The 13294-nt window shown below is 43.0% G+C and overlaps 1 protein-coding gene across 1 annotated transcript in view; it reads left to right on the top strand.

The window, feature by feature from the left end:
• Window positions 1-13294, top strand: part of NFX1 (nuclear transcription factor, X-box binding 1) — a 100679-nt gene that overhangs the window by 21419 nt on the left and 65966 nt on the right. The window lies entirely within an intron of this gene.

Genomic DNA, 13294 nt, shown 5'->3' with positions numbered 1-13294 from the left:
CCTGCTCGAGGAACCAAAATTTCAAATTGTCGCCATGACAAAACCCAACAGGTCTGTAATGTGGTGGCACCGTGCCTATAGTTCATAACGGAAATCACAATGCAGGGGGAAACATGGCCGCAGGGAATTACTCTGCACTCAGAATCTGTTAAGTAACATTCTGACCTGCTATAGTTGTATTACTTGCCAACTACTGTCATGATATTGGTCATGGCTCACTGTGTTACCGTATATACTCAAGTATAAGCCGACCCGAATATAAGCAGAGGCCCCTAATTTCACCCCAAAAACCCAGGAAAAGTTATTGACTCAACTATAAGCCAAGGGTGGGAAATACATCATCCCCCCTGTCATCATCTAGACCCCCGTCATTAACACCCCCGTCATCATCCAGACCCCCGTCATTAACACCCCTCGCCATCATCCCCGCCTGTCAATCCCTTCAGCCTTAGCCATCATCCAGACCCCCCTTTAGTTTTCTACTCACCTCCCCTCGGTGGGAAGGAAGGGTGAGCTAGTCCTGGCCATCTATGCTGCAGGGACCGTCCAGTGGGGAGGCTTAGTCGTTCCGGGCTATCCATTTTCACTGGGAGGCCCTCTTCTTCGCTACGGGCCAGCCCCGGCCTAGTGATGTTGCCTTGACAACGACACACAGGGACATCTATGCGCAGCAGACGTCCCCGCGCATGAACGTCCCTGTGCATGGTTGTCAAGGCAACGTCACTAGGCCGGGGCTGGGCCCGGAGCAGAGAAGAGGGTCTCCCGGTGAAAATGGACAGCCCGGAACGACTAAGCCTCCCCACTGGACGGTCCCTGCAGCATAGATGGCTCGAACCAGCTCACCCTTCCTTCCCACCGAGGGGAGGTGAGTAGAAAACTAAAGGGGGTCTGGATGATGTCTAAGGCCGCAGTGGTCTTCAACCTACGGACCTCCAGATGTTTCAAAACTCCGATGGCTGTCCAGTCATGCTGGGAGTTGTAGTTCTGCAATATCTGGTGGTCTGCAGGTTGAAGACCACTGAGAAGGGATTGACAGGCGGAGAGTTCACTCGAGTATAAGCCGAGGGAGGCGTTTTCAGCACGAAAAATTGTGCTGAAAAACTCAGCTTATACTAGAGTATATACGGTAGTCACTGCCGTGACATGAGTAAATAGTAACTCCTTCTCCTGGGGGATTTACTGTGCGCCACCCTTCAGATTATTAAAAAAACAATAAAAAGTAGTCATAGACCAGAGTATGATTTAAAAATTCCTTCCTGTATTTATTTGTACAATGCATTTTAAGGCTGGGCTGGCTTTTTCCTCAGGTACCGTGTACGAATAAATACATCTACGCTCCGTGCAGCTAATGAACGGGGGGTGCTACAGGAGAGATCGCGGGGGTCCCCAGGTCTTTTGGATAGGGGATAAGATGTTAGGGGCGGAGTACCCCGATTTTGTTCTAGTTGTGCCGAGTTCAGCACAACTCGGCCAGATGAGTTGAACCTGACATTAGTTACCTGTGCTGATCACTAAGGATGATTTACACGGGATCGCTTGTTGTTTTATTTTTTTTTTTTTGCTTCTTTCAGTGACATAAGTCATGACCAGACAGAAGACAGGTTAGTGCTGTTTTTCTTACTCCCTGTATGGAACAAGAGGCAAGAATAAATTCTGTTTACTCAGTAGAACGTAGTGAGGCTCGCTTCTGCTTGGATGCTGGACTAACTTTCCCACAGACCATATTAGTTACGCCATTTTCCAGATGATTACGCCTTTCTCTTTCATCCTGAGTAGCTTGAGATTTTCCTGCAGCTTGTACAGAGGAATTTTACAAGATATGCACATTATTATTATGTGTAATTCCTTATTGGTCCTCAGCTTCTCTACGGCTAGGTTCACACTACGGTATCTGTGGCTGAAGCAGTCAACACTAGGACTGTGCGTACATTGCCAGTCTCATAGAAGGCAATGTATTCCAGCCGAATTCCGCCAAAAGAATGAGCAAGATCATTCTATCGGCGGCAGGATTTCAGCAGGGGAACATTCGCTGCTGAAATTCCGTAGAGTGCTCCCATGTATATGTCAGGCTATGATGAAATAGAAGATGGTTGGGGGTTCAAAAGAGAGGAGCAATATACAGGGTATTTGTTAAAGGAGAACTCCGGTATGGGTGGGAAAAAACAACTTATCCCCTATCCTAAGCATAGGGGAGAAGTGTTAGATCGCGGGGGGTCCGACAACTGGGGCCCCCCGCGATCTCCTGTACGGGGACCCGGCTCGCTCCTGCTCAATGCATGAGCCGAGCGTTTTCGACCACAGCCGAAGCTGCAGCCGAATCGCCCCCTCCATTCACTTCTATTGCAGGGCCGGAGATTGCCGAAGGCAGCACTCCAGCCCTGCCATAGAAGTGCATTATCGCTATAGGCCCTAAAAAATCGATATCGGTCGATCCCTATTCCTTACTCTGGAGAAGTTTGGCCTTTTTCTCCTCTTACCCCTTGTGAACATGAAAAATTTGTGGTAAACTATACCCCTTATGTTCCTTGGGGGGTGTCGTTTCCCAAATAGTATGCCATGGGGGGGGGGGGGAGACATTGTTCTGGCACCATGGTGTCTTCCTAAAAGTGACATGCCCCCCAAAAACCATTACAGAAAAATTCTCTCACCAAGATTCCAAAGTTGCTCCTTCCCTCCTGAGCCATGTTGTGCGCCTGCTTAGCACTTTAAGTTCACATAAGAGGTGTTTCTGTACTTGAGAGAAATTGGGTTCCAAATTTTGGGGGGGGCTTTTTCTCCCTTTACCCCTTGTAAAAATATAGAAAATTTTGGGCTACGAGAACGTGCTAGTGTAAAAAAGATTTAGATTTTGAGCTTTCTCCTCCAGAAAGGGTTAAACGTTCTGAATGTCAATTTGAATAATTTGAGGGGGGCAGTTTCTATCAAGTCAATTATGGGGGATTTCTTACTGAAACGCCCCTCAAATCCATTTCAAACTGAACTGATCCCTGAAAAATTCAGATTTTGAATATTTCGTGAAAATTTGGAAAATTGCTGCTATACTTTGAAGCCCCCTTATATTCTCAAAAAGTAAAAACATTTATGATGCCGACATATTGTAAATGTGAATCAATATATAATTTATTTGGCACGTCCATTTTTCTTACAAAGAGCTTGCAAGTTAGAAAAATGCCATATTTTCAAAATGTTCATGAAATTTATGTATAAATTAAATTTACCACTAACATAAAGTAGAATCTGTCACGAAACAACAATCTCAGAATGAAATTCATAAGTAAAAGCATTCCAGAGATAATGTGTAAAGAGACATTGGTCAGATTTGTAAAAAAGTCCTGGGTACGCCAGTGAAAAACTATTTTTTTTTTTTTTTATTATTATAAATCAACTGGTGCCAGAACGTTAAACAGATTTGTAAATTACTTCCATTTAAAAATCTTAACCCTTCCAGTACTTATCAGCTGCTGTATGCTCCGCAAAAAGTTATTTTCTTTTTAAATGTATTTTCTGTTTTGCCACAGTTTTCTCTGCTGACACCTCTGTCTGTCTCAGTAACTGTCAAGAGCAGGATAGGTTTGCTGTCGGATTTGCACCTGCTCTTGACAGTTTCTGAGACCAACAGAGGTGTCAGCAGAGAGTACTGTGGTCAGACAGAAAAGAAATTCCTGTGGAGCATACATACATCAGCTGATAAGTACTGGAAGGGTCAAGATTTTTAAATAGAAGTAATTTACAAATCTGTTTAACGTTCTGGCACCAGTTGATTTATAAAAAAAATTTTTAATTTCCCCGGAGTACCCCTTTTAAGGCCAAAATGGGCTGAGTCCTTCTGACCCCTAAAACTTTATCTTTGCTTACACTGGGCTTATTTTTTGTGCAATGATTTTATTGTTTTATTGATACCATTTTTGTTTTGATGGGGCTTTTTATTAACTTTTTTCTGCTATAAGAAGCAACCATAAATATGCAATTTTTTTATTTTTTTTTATATGCTTACGCTATGTGTGGTTGAATTAACATTATATTTTATAAGTTTGGACACTTACGCACGCGGCAATACCATGTTTATATTTATTTAGTTTTTTGTTTTTTTTTTGTTTACATAACTTTAGTTTTAAAAATGGGAAAAGGGGGGGTGATTTAAACTTTTTTTAGGGAAAGGGTTAATTCATATTATTAACTTTTTTTTTTTACACTTTATGTAAACATTTTTAGTCCCCATAGGAGACTATTCCATGTAATCTTCAGATTACATACACTTATTAATGCTGTCCATCAGTGTTATCAGTGCTCTATTGCTACAGCCTGCAATGGCTAGCTGCAGCAAAGGAGCACTGATCCGACAGCACAAAAGGATATGAGACTTCCCTCTATCCTTACAGCTGATCGGGACATCCAGGCTGCTGATAACATTCGGGACTAAGCGTGTAATAAAGCCAGCTCCGCTCCTGAGCTCGCTTCATACCTCTGCCGTGACGCTGCAACATTTATTAACAACGTTTTGTTGCAAGGGGTTTGAAAGAAAAAAAAAAAGAAAAAGCCTGTGTGGAAACCTTGCCTTAAATGTGCACTGTCAGATACAAAAACTTTTGATATGTTGTAAAACATGCAAAACTAATAGGTTTTGTAATTGCTTTCATTAGAAAATGTTCAGTATTTCATACTGAAAAAGCCAGTCAAACAACTGCCTCTCCTGCCTGCTTGGACACATACTAATCCTGCTGTGTCCATTCGTCTCCACCTATGTCATGGACAAACTTTCATGATTGACAGCTGTGAGCGCAGGGCTCACAGCTGGAGGAAAAATTTCTCCCACTGTCATCTTGTATCCCGCTACTGTCAGTGAGGACAAGCTGGGAGTTGTATTGTAGTTTTGCTAATGCTAGGGGAGATGTGAGCAGACAGTATACTGAGAGAGGGGGCGGAGACCTGCACAGTGAGGCCACACCCCCTCCCTTTGAGAGGAATTCAGACTAGTGAGCTAAATTAAAAGTGTAATAAAAAAATAAAGGTGCTAGACGCATAAAAATTACATGTACATGGTCAGGATTAGGTACTGAGTGATATATAAAAACAATGTTTTTTTTGTTGGATCTGACGGTTATGCTTTTAAGGTATGTTTATATATACAGTTTATGCTGCAGATTTAATGCTGTGTTCATATCTTTATTCATACTGCTTTACACAGTTTAACGTGCACCCTATATTCTGCAGCATAAAATCTGCAGTATATACAGTAAGTGTTAATGTAACCTTTAGAGATGAACAAAGTTATAGTGATTCGATTCGTCATGAACTTCTCGGCTCGGCAGTTTCTGACTTATCCTGCATAAATCAGTTCAGCTTTCAGGTGCTCCGGTGGGCTGGAGACTCTTTCCTAGGAATGTATCCACCTTTTCCAGCCCACCGGAGCACCTGAAAGCTGAACTAATTTATGCAGGCTTAAGGCAGCAACTGCCGAGCCGAGAAGTTCGTGACAAATCGAATTACTGTAACTTCACTCATCTCTAATAACATTCTAAGGATATGTTTACATGCTGCAGAGCTGCTGCAAGAAATGTTCGTTCAGCACAAAACAAAAGTATTTAGGATAATGCAAATCAGTTGCAGCATGTGATTAAACTCTAAGAGCGCCTGTGGACAGGGCACTAAGGTCACAGCTGTGGGTAGGGGTATGGCAGGAGTGCTGTGTAGGACAGTAGGCAGGCTAGGAGGACTGTAATTCATAGCTTCGGAAAAGCAATGCATTCTGGTAATTGTAGTACTGAGCAGCTGCTCAGGAAATAATGAATAGTGAGATTGGCATTGATCATGGCATCTTAAGTGTTAAATGCCAGGCATCAGGGTGATCACTGATGTCCCGGCTGCTGATAGCTCCTGTTACTCACCGGGTATGAAATAAGCTCAGCTTGCTTCAAAGTACCTTAGCCTGCTCTGGACATACATGTACGCCCTTCTGTTGTCTGAGGGTTAATATGTTTGTAAGTGACATACGAGAAGGTTTGGTAGGTCAGGTTTTCCTATTTACTGATAACACAAAAGTGAGCAATAGGGTTAATGTTCCTGGAGGTGTCTGTAAATGGAAAATGTAGCTTTACTTCATAAGCAGTTAAATAATGGGAACTGCAGTTATGTTTCCAAATGTAAAAATATGCGCCTGTGGGGAAGAAGTTGTCTGTGGGTATTGTATAGGCGGTTCTGTGGTAGAGAAGGATTTACTGATTCTATATCTAAAGCAGTGTTTCCCAACCAGGGTTCCTCCAGGTGTTGCAAAACTACAACTCCCAGAATGCCTGGACAGCCAGAGGCTGTCCAGGCATGCTGGGAGTTGTAGTTTTGCAATATCTGGAGGCACCCTGGCTGGCAAACACTGATCTAGAGGTATAACCAGTAGATAGAGGGAGAGTGTGATCCTGCTGTATAGAGCCTGGTGAGGCCACATCTGGAATGCTGTGTTCAGTTTTGGAGCCTTCACCTACAAAAAGGTATTCTAAAATAGAACGGTTCCAAAGATAGGCTATAACAATGGAGGAAGGTCCTCAGCATAAAGCATGCTTAATGGTTTTTAGGCAGAATGGGCAGCACTGTCATTTGTCATTTGTCTAAATCACTCTCATTTTATATTTGGTACCTTAAAGGGAACCAAGCATTAGATTTTACCATATACAGTGACCCCTCGACCTACCATGGCCCCGACATACGATAATTTCAACATGTGATGGCCTCTCAGAGGCAGCATCAACATGCGATGATTTTTTATGTCGGGGCAATCGCATAAACGGCTATCCGGCAGCGCAGACTGCTTCAGCTGCTGCCAGATAGCCGTTTACGGGGCCCCGTGGGCTCCGGTGATGGTCACTCACCTGTCCTCGGGGCTCTGGCGCGTCCTCCTCGGGATCCCCTGCATTGTCGGCGCTCTCCATCGTTGTCATCACGTCGCTGCGCACACCGTCCCGTCATCCAATAGGAGCAGCGTGTGACGTGATGGCGGCGACGGAGAGCGCGGTTGCCGGGGAAGCAGAGGCCTTGCCGGAGCATCGGGGACGCGGCGACAGCGATGGACGGCAACATCCCGGGGAGCGGTGACTGTCCGGAGTGTCGGGGACAGGTGAGTACAACTTTCTCTAACAGTGGTCTACAACCTGCGGACCTCCAGATGTTTAAAAACTACAACACCCAGCATGCCCGGACAGCCAACGGCTGTCCGGGCATGCTGGGTGTTGTAGTTTTGCAACATCTGGAGGTCCGCAGGTTGTAGACCACTGTCCTATACTTTACATTGCACAGATCCCTCAACATACGATGGTTTCAACAAACAATGGTCCGTTTGGAACAGATTACCATCGTATGTTGAGGGACCACTGTATTATGCTTAGCAACGTGTTTATATATGGTAACATTTTCAACCTTACCATCCCTGGGAGGCATTCCTGCCCCCAGGGATGGTGAGGATATGACGTTTGTGAGTCTCCCCACTGCCCTGTAAGTAGCCCCCTGGGAGGGGAGCTATTCTTACCTAGTCTGGTCATAGTGATGCCCCCTCGGCACGATTGACAGCTCGTGTCATCACTCTGCTCCTTAAGCAGATGGAGCAGAGCGGTGATACAGGCCATCAATAACGCCAAGAGGCGTCAATACAGCCGGGGCTAGGTAAGTATAGCTCTCCACTCAGGGGACTACTTACAGGGCAGCAGGGAAACTTACCTACTTAATATCCTCACCATCCCTGAGGGCAGGAAGGTCCCCTGGGGATGGTGAGAATAAAGATTTTACCATATATAATGAGTTGCCAATCGTTATATATGGTAAAATCTAATGCTTGGTTCCCTTTAAACAGGTACTCCACTTTATAAAATCTTATCGGTTTGATCACCAGGGGTCAGACTGCTTGGACCCCAAGCAACCTCCTGTATGAGGCCTGTCTCTTACCCCAGGAATGCAGAGTCCGGCTCTTCTACTCACGTTGGCCCCCACCCTCTAGATGCAGTCTTGCTGAAGAGAAGTGATGGCCATCATAGCTAATCATGGCAGAGACCTGTCTTGGCCGGTGACTGGCTGACTGAGCTGTCACTTTTCTTCAGCACCAGTGTGTCTCCCAAGAGCACTGTGGAGAAGCGGCAGACTCTGCAAAAAAAAAGTGGATTACCCTATTAATCCCTGAACAGTGCACCATTTTTTCCATTCCCAGTCGCTCTCTGATGAATATTTCTATGCGGTGTGGGACAGATCCTCCTGCTCCGTCTCCACAGCACCCCTCTCCAGCACAAGACCCAGTGTAATGTGATTCTGTGGCACAGGGTCCTGCACTGGAGACAGGTAGCACATAGTTATATAAAGCAAAGAGAACGGATGTCATTTTTCAAAATGGGAAGTGCTGAAAATTGACCATTAGAGTTACACTTTAACCCCTTAAGGACCAGGCCATTTTACACCTTAAGGACATGAGCGTTTTTTGCACATCTGACCACTGTCTCTTTAAACATTAATAACTCTGGAATGCTTTTAGTTATCATTCTGATTCCGAGAGAGTTTTTTTTTCGTGACATATTCTACTTTAACTTAATGGTAAAATTTTATGGTAACTTGCATCCTTTCTTGGTGAAAAATCCCAAAATTTTATGAAAAAAATGAAAATTTTGCATTTTTCTAACGTTGAAGCTCTCTGCTTGTAAGGAAAATGGATATTCAAAATATATATTTTTTGGGTTCACATATACAATATGTCTACTTTATGTTTGCATCATAAAATTTATGAGTTTTTACTTTTGGAAGACACCAGAGGGCTTCCAAGTTCAGCAGCAATTTTGAAATTTTTCACAAAATTTTCAAACTCACTATTTTTCAGGGACCAGTTCAGGTTTGAAGTGGATTTGAAGGGTCTTCATATTAGAAATACCCCATAAAAGACCCCATTATAAAAACTACACCCCCTGAAGTATTCAAAATGACATTCACTAAGTTACATAGTTAGTATAGTTAGTACAGTCGAAAAAAGACATATGTCCATCAAGTTCAACCAGGGAATTAAGGGGTAGGGGTGTGGCGCGATATTGGGGAAGGGATGAGGTTTTATATTTCTTCATAAGCATTAATCTTATTTTGTTCCAGGAATGTATCTAATCCTGTTTTAAAGCTGTTAATTGTTCCTGCTGTGACCAGTTCCTGAGGTAGACCGTTCCATAAATTCACAGTCCTCACGGTAAAGAAGGCGTGTCGCCCCTTGAGACTAAACTTTTTCTTCTCCAGACGGAGGGAGTGCCCCCTCGTCCTTTGGGGGGGTTTAACCTGGAACAGTTTTTCTCCATATTTTTTGTATGGGCCATTAATATACTTATATACGTTTATCATATCCCCCCTTAAACGTCTCTTCTCAAGACTAAATTGTAACTGTTGTAACTCCTTTAATCGCTCCTCATAGCTAAGATGTTCCAGGCCCCATATTAGTTTAGTCGCGCGTCTCTGCACCCTTTCCAACTCCGCAGTGTCCCTTTTATGGACAGGTGCCCAAAACTGAACAGCATATTCCAGGTGAGGCCGTACCAATGCTTTATAAAGGGGGAGTATTATGTCCCTGTCCCTTGAGTCCATGCCTCTTTAACCCTTTAGGTGTTTCACAGGAATAGCAGCAAAGTGAAGGAGAAAATTCAAAATCTTCATTTTTTTCACTCGCATGTTCTTGTAGACCCAATTTTTGAATTTTTGCAAGGGGTAAAAAGGAGAAAATTTTTACTTGTATTTGAAACCCAATTTCTCTCGAGTAAGCACATACCTCATATGTCTATGTTAATTGTTCAGTGGGCGCAGTAGAGGGCTCAGAAGGGAAGGAGCGACAAATGGTTTTTGGGGGGCATGTCACTTTTAGGAAGCCCCTATGTTGCCAGGACAGCAAAAAAAAACACATGGCATACCATTTTGGAAACTAGACCCCTCAGGGAACGTAACAAGGGGTAAAGTGAACCTTAATACCCCACAGGTGATTAACGACTTTTGCATATGTAAAACAAATATATATATTTTTTACCTAAAATGCTTGGTTTCCCAAAAATTTTACATTTTTAAAAAGGGTAATAGCAGAAAATACCCCCCCAAAATTTTAAGCCCAATTTCTCCCGATACAGAAAACACCCCATATGGGGGTGAAAAGTGCTCTGCTTGCGCACTACAGAAAATATTTCATTCTATATAGATTTTTTTGTTTCTGTTGGTGGAGGGGTATAACTAATCCTTTCCTGCAGGCATGGAGTGTTACTCCACACACTGTGCTGCTGTCAGTGAATTAGTAAGTAGATGTGATGCCATTCACAGTGGCAGATCTATATTTGGAACCCACTAGATAGATGTCAGTATGTGTTATTTAGGATCATTTTCATGTATTGGGTTTGTTAGTCACTATGTTGTTTTTTTTTACTTAATTGGTTATCTGGTCATATGGTATAAAGCTGTGCCAGTGTCCTGTCACTATTTTTTATCACAGCCAGTGTTTTTGCATCATATTTATCGGTTACGATTTCTGTGCTTTTTGCCGCATTGTGTGTAACCCTGCTAAGCTCCTGACCACTTGTTTTTAGGTCCTGCATAGTAATGTACGTGCTGCTATAGAGCTGGTGGTGTTAGCAATTATTCATTGCCTATACTGTCAGCCTGAGTTCTTCTGTTCTGACCAGTGACATCTGAAGTGTTATTACAGTTCTTTCTACTGGTCCTGCATGGTAAGCATGTGTGCATGGCACAGCAGAGGAGTCGGGCAGTAAGGAAATCTGTGCCAGTCAGCAGGACATTGAAGAGATTCCAGAGCGTTTCATTTTTATTATGACCACATAATGCAATGCTAGTCCAGCATAAAAGCCCTGCCTCTACACTATGCTTAAAGATAATGGCATATGATACTATAATACGTCACGGAACACACAATCTATTCATGCACACCTTCACTGAGCTGCAGATTTACTTATGCAAAATGGCTGAAGATATGGCTGAAAAGGTTAAATAATGTTACATCATTAAAGGGGTAATCCAGGGGAAAACATTTTTGCAACAATCCACATGAAGGGAGTGTTTTGTCCCCACATGACGCGGCTGTTGACATGCCCCCTTCATATATCTTTACGGGGTGTGTGTGTTTGGGGAGGGGGGGTGTCGGTTGCCACGTCATGCGGGGGACGAACACGCCCCCTTCCTGTGCACTGCCAGGCCCCATACAGGAGATCACGAAGGGGCCCAACGGTCGGACCCCCCTGCGATCTATAACTTATCCCTTATCATTCGCAAGTTTTCCTTTAAGTCTGACCACAGTGCTCTCTGCTGACACTTCTGTCCGTATCAGGAACTGTCCAGAGCAGGAGAGGTTTGCTATGGGGATTTGCTTGTACTCTGGACAGTTCCTGACATTGACTACAGTGCTCTCTGCTGACACTTCTGTCAGACTGGAACAAACTCCAGAAAGAAATAAAACTTCCTGTGGAGCATACAGCAGCTGATAAGTAATGAAAGGATTAAAGGGGTAATCCGGGATTTTTTTTTTTACTATGCTACAGGGGCTGTAAAGTTAGTGTAGTTCATAATATAGTGTCTGTACCTGTGTGTGACGGTTTTCTCACAATTCTTGTGATTTTCACCCCAATATTTATCAGCATACAAAATGTCTCAGATTTTTCCCATCTTGCAATGCGGCCGAGAACTGACTCACTAGTCAGCTGATGACAGGGAGCCTGTCTGCTTCAATGGGTGGAGAGAGCAATCTGCAACTAATACAACAGCTGGAGGCACCCTGATTGAAAACCACAGGTCTGCAGCTCATTTAGTTTCAATGGGTGGGGTAGTTGATATGTGGGAAGGAGGAAAATGGTATCATGGGATTGTAGACAAACAAGAAAACTGAAAACAGGAAATACCAGTTCCCAAAAAGCTAGCCACAGTGTTATGGTAATATCACAACATAGCCATTTATCCCCAAGACAAGCGCAGATCCTTCCTAAGCATGTCCATTACTGTCTGCCAGGTACGCACTAAAATCACCTTATGGTGGATAACCCCTTTAAGGATTTTAAATACAGTAAGTTACAAATCTGTTTAACTTTCTGGCACCAGTTCATTTGAAAAAAATAAATAAATAAATAAATAATAATAGATTTCTACTGGAGTACCCCTTTAAAAGGAAGGGGGGAAACCCAAGGCAAAGGGGAGGGGGCAGCAGTTCTCAATACAGTCATCCCTCAAGGTACAATGGTTGTTCTGGGACCATCTTGTAGTCTAAGCTGAAAATATTATATACTGTACTGAGACCGTAACTAGTAGATCTTGATGGTGGCTGAGAGACAGATTATACGAGATAGCAAGTTTCAGTGTATGAGGGAAGCACAGAAGAAGTCTTCGAGACAGTAGCAGAGGTGATGAATGATGAGGGCATATACCTATAGTGCTACAATATACTCTGGATCACTATTACTGTACCTGCCTTTGTGTCATGTATGTGAACCCTTATGTTAAGCACACTGAAACAAAGGGTGCTGTGAAAATAATAATAATAATTATATGGTGTGAAGCTAGTAAAATGTAAAAATAAAAACTATATAAAGTTATCACTATAATCCTACTGATGCAGAGAATAAAATTATTTTTGCTGCAAGGTGAACGGTGTAAATGTAAAGTGCAAAAAAAAAAAAAGGACCATCATGTTTAAAAAAAAAAAAAAAATAATAATAATTAATCAATAAAACAATCCCTCATATTGCTCTGTCGACTGAAAAAAAATCTATAGCTCCTAAAATGCAACAGTGAAAAACAAGAATTTTTGGTCATTAACCGAGAACTCTGACGGGAGGGTTTTTTCTAGCCATGGCCATTTGTGTGATTATATAGAGATATATATATATATATATATATATATATATATATATATATATATATATATATAATATTAGCATCTACTTTACTGCAGCGCTCCCATGGTGCCTCCAGTGTCCTCCTCTGGACCCCCCTAGCTGTCGTCTTCCTGAAGCTTCAGTGTGACTGTCATTCATCTAAGGAAGTACCCAGGTCCAACATGTCATACTGCAGCTCAGCGAATCGCTGGCTGCCGCCATGTCCCACCACTTCAAGTGATTCGCCGAGCTGCAATATGACACATAAGGCCCGAGTACTTCTGTAGCTGAAGGAATACTAAAGTATACTTTAGGAAGACTATCACAGCGGGGAACCAGAGGAGGCACTTCTGGAGATAAGTAAATGTGTTTTTTTTTATATATATTTTTTTTATCCCACACAACCTCCCCACTCCCCCCCCCCCCCCCCCCACACA

Source organism: Hyla sarda, chromosome 5 (genome assembly GCF_029499605.1).
Source record: "Hyla sarda isolate aHylSar1 chromosome 5, aHylSar1.hap1, whole genome shotgun sequence".
In the NCBI taxonomy this organism is placed as follows: Eukaryota; Metazoa; Chordata; class Amphibia; order Anura; family Hylidae; genus Hyla; species Hyla sarda.
This window is presented reverse-complemented; position numbering and strand designations above follow the sequence as displayed.